Source organism: Pseudophryne corroboree, chromosome 2 (assembly GCF_028390025.1).
Source record: "Pseudophryne corroboree isolate aPseCor3 chromosome 2, aPseCor3.hap2, whole genome shotgun sequence".
Taxonomy (NCBI): Eukaryota; Metazoa; Chordata; class Amphibia; order Anura; family Myobatrachidae; genus Pseudophryne; species Pseudophryne corroboree.
This window is the reverse complement of record NC_086445.1, coordinates 1,024,670,301-1,024,678,191: the sequence shown is the minus strand read 5'-3', so window position 1 is coordinate 1,024,678,191 and position 7,891 is coordinate 1,024,670,301. Positions and strand designations below refer to the sequence as shown.

The window sequence follows — 7,891 nt, the reverse complement described above, 5'->3', positions numbered from 1 at the left end:
ATGAGTTTCTTGATTAAGAAATCACAAGGGTATTCAAGACTCTCACATACTGTACGATAACAGCTTCCACAGACTTGCCAGAAGAAACAACTTCCCTCTTGTAAGGACAAGTCAGATAGGGGTAGGCAAGAACATTAGCTGTGGAGAATGTTGTTTTCAGAGTAGCAAATGCTCTGTTGAGCTTTAAATGAGCAATTGAATGGGAAAGGAAAGGTCTAAATAAATCGTTTATAGAGATTGATTTAACCCAAACAGCACTGTATGGATTATACATCGGTAGTAACTGGCCATTCAGTGATCGTATGGAGTTTGTCTGGATCCATTTGTAGACTCAGAGGGGAGATGATATGTCCACGGATAGAAATGGGGGTTAAACTAAAAGCACATTTATCCATTTGGGCGCATGAACTTATGTTCTCAGAGGAAATTCACTACCATCATGACTTGCTGTCAATATTCTGCCAAGCTCTGGAAATAGATCAAGATATCATCAAGAAAAATGGTCCAAAAGAGAATGAAAAAATAAATAATTGACAATGTTTTAAAAAGTGCCCACAAGATACGTTAAATGACCACTCTGAGTCTGAAAGATTGTCTTCCCCTTATCTTCCCCTGTTATTCAGATGATATTGAAAGATTCTCATACGATCTTGGCAAAGACTTTTGTGAGACAAACCAAATGCGTGACAACATGTGGCGCTACCGTAACAAATGTACACTTATCAGCGGCGGAAAAGTGCTTACTTTACATTAAGTGATATATTGTTTTACTTACAGAATTTAATATACATCTAAAACAAAGAAGAGAAAAAAACAATGGTGCAATAAAAGATGATAATGAACAAAAGGATCCTTTTATTGGTTCCACTCACATAGGTATGAATGATCTGCGCATATCATCCTCATATAGAGTGTACTCCAAAATTCCAGGGGTATTAACCAAGGCACTGGAAACTCAAGAGAAAAAAGTATAGTGCAATATAACCTTTTAAAAACACATTTAATATACAAATGCACTCACATATTAAAAAAACACAAAAAGGTTTTAAAAGGTTATATTTTCCACCGCTAATAAGTGTACATTTGTTACGGTAGCGCCACGTGTTTGGTTTGGTAAGTTATAGAGTCTTGGTGAAGGCTTTTTTGTGATACACAGGCTGTTATTGTAATTTGTGAGCGCAGTATTGGAATATATTTTTTCTACAAAAGTCTTTTGTGGATCACAACAGCACCATTAGGTCTGGGATGAGCAGAAGAGAGTATTGATTATGGATGATGACCTGACTTTTAATTATACTTGTGTGAGAGTCTGGTGACCAGGCTCTCCAAACAAAGAAAATTGTTATTCCAGCAGTAGATTTAAAGGTCCTGATATATAACCTTGCATGAGTTTAGCACCTAAGTGTCATCATAATAGTATTGAATACTCCTAAGAAAGCAGAATTTAAAAATCAACTGAGCCCGAGGTTACACCCACTCAAAGACTCTGAGAAGATCCACCATTCAGACAACCTAGATTTCCACTTCATGGTCTATCCAGGAATTTTCATCTACCAGATACTACAAGTCATTGCATTGTAGGTGTAAAGAATATCATTTTTCAAGTACTCATATTTATTTACCTTGTTTCCCATGTGTTTTCATTGTATTTACCATTTCAGGTTTTTTTAAGGTCTTTAACCAAGAAAACATCTTGGTTGAAAACATCTCTAAAACCCCAGTAAACTTTTGGAAACTTGAAGACCATTGTTTGAGAATACAGTTGACTTACAATAGAACAAGCAAGCCAGTGGGAATCCATCGACACTCTCTACTGGAATAATAGCCTCATTGGGAATCATAGGAATGTTCAGATGATCATGAAGCTTGGCATCTATAAAATTGACGATTGGACCAGGTTCATTAGAGCAGTCACTCTGAAAGTCTGGTTAGGGAGCTAAGTATGAAGTCTTGTATGAACTTGTCAACTAAGAGTTGGAGAAAAAGTTTGTAAGTTATTTAACTTCAAAGGGGCCAGAATGCATGGACCCTGACACTGAGACTTTAAGGTGTCTTGGTCAGAGCATTTCCCACTGACCTTCTTGTTCTGCATTTAAAGAATATTCCTGCAAAAAGTGCTTTGGCGTCACATAGTGGACAACACAGGTTGTTAGTCGTCCTCCAGTTCTGTTCCTGAGCAATTACCAGGCCTCGGATACTCCCTATCTGCATAGCTCCAATACTTTGGATTTTGACATCTTTGAGGAATTATGGAAGGTTTTTTCTTTGTAATTCCTATTTGAAAACAGCATTTGATGCCCATAATGATCTAATATATGTAATATATCTTAGGAAAGGTAATTACTCTCCATAAACATTGAAGAATGAGATTAATTGCCTGAAAGTCATGCAATGCAATTGTTTGTCGATCTCCGCATGCGCCGGGTCTGTATGTTCGCAATGCCCCCTAAGCTGTGGCATGACTGACAAACTGCGCCCATTTGTGGGCGGGGAAGGGTCTCTGAAGGTATCGTTACAGAAAATGGGGATGTGTCGGCCTCATTTTCTGGACATGCCTAGGTTAGTGGCTGATTCCTTGGATGCAGCTTCACTGGTCACAGAAGTGTGAATTGCACGGCCATTCTGAATAACCTGAGGGTTACTCAGACAACCAATGTACACGCAGGCAGAGTGGTGGGTCCAGGTGCAACAAAATACATTGGGCCCCCCATAGTCAAAATAGGGACAAGGCATGCTAAAAAATAGGGGTTGGTGTCATAATAGTACCCACACATCAAAGTATGCCACACAGTAGAGACCCGTATTTACATTATGCCACACAGTAGTACTCCTTACACGTTATATGCCAGGCAGTAGTACTCCTGAGTCCTTACACACATTTCGCCACACAATAATACTCCTTATACACATTACGCCACACAGTAGTGGTCCTTATACATGTTATGCCACACAGTAGTGCTCTTTATACACGTTACGCCACACAGTAGTGGTCCTTATACACGTAGGGGTTGGTCTAATAATAGTACCCACACGTCAAAATATGTCACATAGTAGTACTCCTTACACTTTATATGCCAGGCAGTAGTACTCCTGAGTCCTTACACACCTTTTGCCACACAGTAGTGCTCCTTATACACGTTACACCACACAGTAGTGCTCCTTATACACGTTACGCAACACAGTAGTGCTCCTTATACACATTATGCCACACAGTAGTGCTACTTATACACATTATGCCACACAGTAGTGCTCCTTATACACATTATGCCACACAGTAGTGCTACTTATACACATTACACCACACAGTAGTGCTCCTTATACACGTTACGCAACACAGTAGTGCTCCTTATACACATTATGCCACACAGTAGTGCTACTTATACACGTTATGCCACACAGTAGTGCTACTTATACACATTACGCCACACAGTAGTGATCCTTATACACGTTGCCACACAGTAATGCTCCTTATACACATTATGCCACACAATAGAGCTCCTTATACACGTTATGGCACACAGCAGTGCTACTTATACACATTACATCACACAGTAGAGCTCCTTATACACGTTATAGCACACAGCAGTGCTCCTTATACACATTACGCCACACAGTAGAGCTCCTTATACACGTTATGGCACACAGCAGTGCTCCTTATACACATTACGCCACACAGTAGTGGTCCTTATACACATTATGCCACACAGCAGTGCTCCTTATACACGTTACTCCACACAGTAGTGGTCCTTATACACGTTATGCCACCCAGTAATGCTCCTTATACACGTTATGCCACCCAGTAATGCTCCTTATACACGTTATGCCACACAGTAGAGCTCCTTATACATGTTATGGCACACAGCAGTGCTCCTTATACATGTAACGCCACACAGTAGTGGTCCTTATACACGTTATGCCACATAGTAGTGCTCCTTATACACATTATGCTACACAGTAGAGGTCCTTATACACGTTATGGCACACAGCAGTGCTACTTATACACGTTACGCCACACAGTAGTGGTCCTTCCTTATACACGTTATGGCACACAGCAGTGCTCCTTATACACATTATGCCACACAGTAGAGCTCCTTATACACGTTATGGCACACAGCAGTGCTCCTTATACACGTTACGCCACACAGTAGTGCTTCTTATACACGTTACGCCACACAGTAGTGCTCCTTATACACGTTATGCCACACAGTAGTGCTCCTTATACACGTTATGCCATACAGTAGTGCTCCTTATACACGTTATGGCACACAGCAGTGCTCCTTATACACGTTACGCCACACAGTAGTGCTCCTTATACACGTTAAGCCACACAGCAGTGCTCCGTATATACATTATGGCACACATCAGTGCTCCTTATACATGTTACACCACACAGTAGTGCTACTTATACACGTTATGGCACACAGCACTGCTGCTTATACACATTATGCCACACAGCAGTGCTCCTTATACACATTACGCCACACATTAGTGCTCCTTATACACATTATGCCACACAGTAGTGCTCCTTATACACATTACGCCACACATTAGTGCTCCTTATACACATTACGCCACACAGTAGTGCTCCTTATACATGTTATGGCACACAGCAGTGCTCCTTACACACATTATGCCACACAGTAGTGCTCCTTATACACATTACGCCACACATTAGTGCTCCTTATACACATTACGCCACACAGTAGTGCTCCTTATACATGTTATGGCACACAGCAGTGCTCCTTATACATGTTACGCCACACAGTAGTGCTCCTTATACACGGCCCACGGTGCAGTGGCAGCATATAATCAGAGTAACTCATTGTAATTCCGCTGGCTGTGGGCTCCTTTACTGCGTCAGGCCTCGGTGACATGTATCACCTACACTGCCGGTGGCTCCGCCTCTGCACACTGGTGATCAGATGCTGAGTTATCAGATACAACAGCGGATCACAAAAGCATGCAGAGGAAGTCTTCTACTACAGATGCCTCCTGCTGGTTTTACATATTTTCGCACAGCAGCTGCATCCAAAGACGTAGCTGCTGTCCATTTACATCCATCTCTGAATCTGGCCTTATATAATTCAGCAAATGTGCACATTTTACAATGCTGCACCTTTCAATTGCTGCCTCAGACAACGATACCTAGGCCCTTTCCTTGCCCACAGGCGATAATGTGCAGGTTTACACTCAGACGCTGGCAGATCAAACACTAATCATACCTCCCAACTTAATACATACAAATTATCGGCAGACGGAATGCCATCTATCCATATCCCGATGGCAGCATCTAACCCGCCAGAATGCAGACAGCGGGTCGAGTGCAAAGAGTCCCCTTCCGGGCTCGCTACACTTGCCACAGGATGTATTCTCATTCTATGAGTGTCGTGGACAGCCACGAGAGGGAATAGTCCTGTTTTGCTGGGATTCCGGCGTCAGTATCCTGACCGCTGGGGTCCCGACAGCCGGCAAAATTGAACAGATCTTCTGCAAGGATGGGACTCCTGGAGGGACAGAATGCTCTGCTCCTATACGTCCCTCTTAAGTTATGATTGCCATCACCTGTGATAAAACACCTTTCTCGTCAATTAACTAGTTCAGCAGGGTGAGGGCAATCATAGAATGGGTCATGTTGGGAGGTATGCTAGATAGTTGTAGTTAAGATGCTCTAGACGATGTGCTCTATGAGCGACGTCATCTAGTGTTTCCCTCTCCCGGGCGGATGGTGGACGGGCATACACACTGAGCGATATGACGACATATCACTCAGCGACGTCATGCCGCGGCCGGGCCGTGCAGGCAGCTCTTGGACGACAGTCCAGATTGAGCATGTATGCACGGCTGACAGCGAGGGTTTTTAATGACCAGCGGGGACGCGCATCAGTTGTCGTCGCCGACATGCACACTTGCTGAGAAAGTGAACAATGTCGCTCAGGAAGGGTGAAAATGAGCGACGCTGTTCATTTTATAGGCAAGTGTGTATGCATCTTATCAGTAAAACCTTAATAACTATTTACTAGTGATGTGCACCGGAAATTTTTCGGGTTTTGTGTTTTGGTTTTGGATTCGGTCCCGCGGCCGTGTTTTGGATTCGGACGCATTTTGGCAAAACCTTCCTGAAAATTTTTTGTCGGATTCAGGTGTGTTTTGGATTCGGGTGTTTTTTTTTACAAAAACCCCTCAAAAACAGCTTAAATCATAGAATTTGGGGGTCATTTTGATCCCATAGTATTATTAACCTCAATAACCATAATTTCCACTAATTTCCAGTCTATTCTGAACACCTCACAATATTATTTTTAGTCCTAAAATTTGCACCGAGGTTGCTGGATGACTAAGCTAAGCGACCCAAGTGGCCGACACAAACACCTGGCCCATCTAGGAGTGGCACTGCAGTGTCAGACAGGATGGCAGATTTAAAAAATAGTCCCCAAACAGCACATGATGCAAAGAAAAAAAGAGGTGCACCGAGGTCGCTGGATGGCTAAGCTAAGCGACCCAAGTGGCCGACACAAACACCTGGCCCATCTAGGAGTGGCACTGCAGTTTTCTAGCGAGAGGATGAGTGCTTCCATCCTCATGTGAATTTGAACCACTAGCCATGAACATAGGCCAGGGCCTCAGCCGTTCCTTGACACTCTGTGTCGTAATGGCATATTGGCAAGTTTACGCTTCTCCTCAGACGCTTTTAATTTTGATTTTTGGGTCATTTTACTGAACTTTTGTTTTTTGAACAAGCCACCCTGGTGAAACGGTCCGTCTGTGCTCAGTGATGCTGAACTCTTTTTAGTTCAGATCACTTTCTGGGACTCCCTGGTATTGTATGTGCCCATTTGGACTCCAGTTATTTAACTGATACTGATATATAATCAATATTGTTTTTTCCATGTTTGCTATTTTTGATCCTTAATTATTGTTCTAAACCACTTTTTGGTATTTCCTTTTAAATGTAATACTTTTTTGCAGAATCCCTTCTGCATAAACAGGGTCTTATACCCATTTTGGTAAACCTTTACCATGCAGCCTGTGTTTACTTTCCTTTTTCCAATTAATCGTTGATTTCATGATTGTTTTATTTCATAATTTACTTAATTTTTTGTTAATTTGTGATCTCACCACATTACCATTTCTCCTCCTTCTTCTAATTTTCCCACCACCTTTTTTTCAATAGGTAAGCCTAACCCACCTCTCTCATCCACTGTCCGCTATATATCTATATAAGACAGTGGACAGCAGAAGGCAGGGTTTCCTCCCTATTCTGAGCATATCTCACTTCTATTTTTAGTACCCTCTCATCCAGATGCGAGACCACTCTCTGCAATGCTCACAGCAACAGAGAATCTGCGCTAGAAACTGGACAGCAGAAGTACCTTGTTGCTCACTACTCATTACACTCTCTCATTTGTGTCCTAGTGTTTATTACTGCCATATTTCAGCAGCAACGCCCAATCTCATCCGACCTTGGAAGCTAAGCGCTGATAAGCCTGATCAGTACCTAATAGGGTGACCCCTTGGGAATATCAGGTGCAGTAAGATTGTGACCTCTGATCACAAACAGCAGAAGCGTTAGAGCAACTTCTGAACTTACCTATTCCTTATCCAACTTTCCCGCAAACCTTCTATTTATCTACATTTGGCTTTGCCTTTAGGCTTATTTATCAATGCTTTTGTGTATCTTTAATAATCATACTTTTCTCTTAAATGCTTTGTTATCTATAAGGAACTAGCCTTTTAGCAAACAGAATCTCTACCAGGTGATTACCCTTAGTCATTTGACATTTCAATTATGAACCTTTGTGCCTCTCATCTATTCCCATGAGGTTTTTAGATTAGGTGCTTACCTACAATTATCACTGCGGTGATTATATGTACATATCATTTACCTCTACCC

General features: G+C 42.1%; 1 pseudogene; it reads left to right on the top strand.

Annotated features, from left to right (window-relative positions):
* The first annotated feature begins 7,417 nt into the window (after positions 1 to 7,417).
* LOC135052667 (5S ribosomal RNA) lies at positions 7,418 to 7,536 on the top strand (annotated as a pseudogene).
* The last annotated feature ends 355 nt before the right edge of the window (positions 7,537 to 7,891 follow it).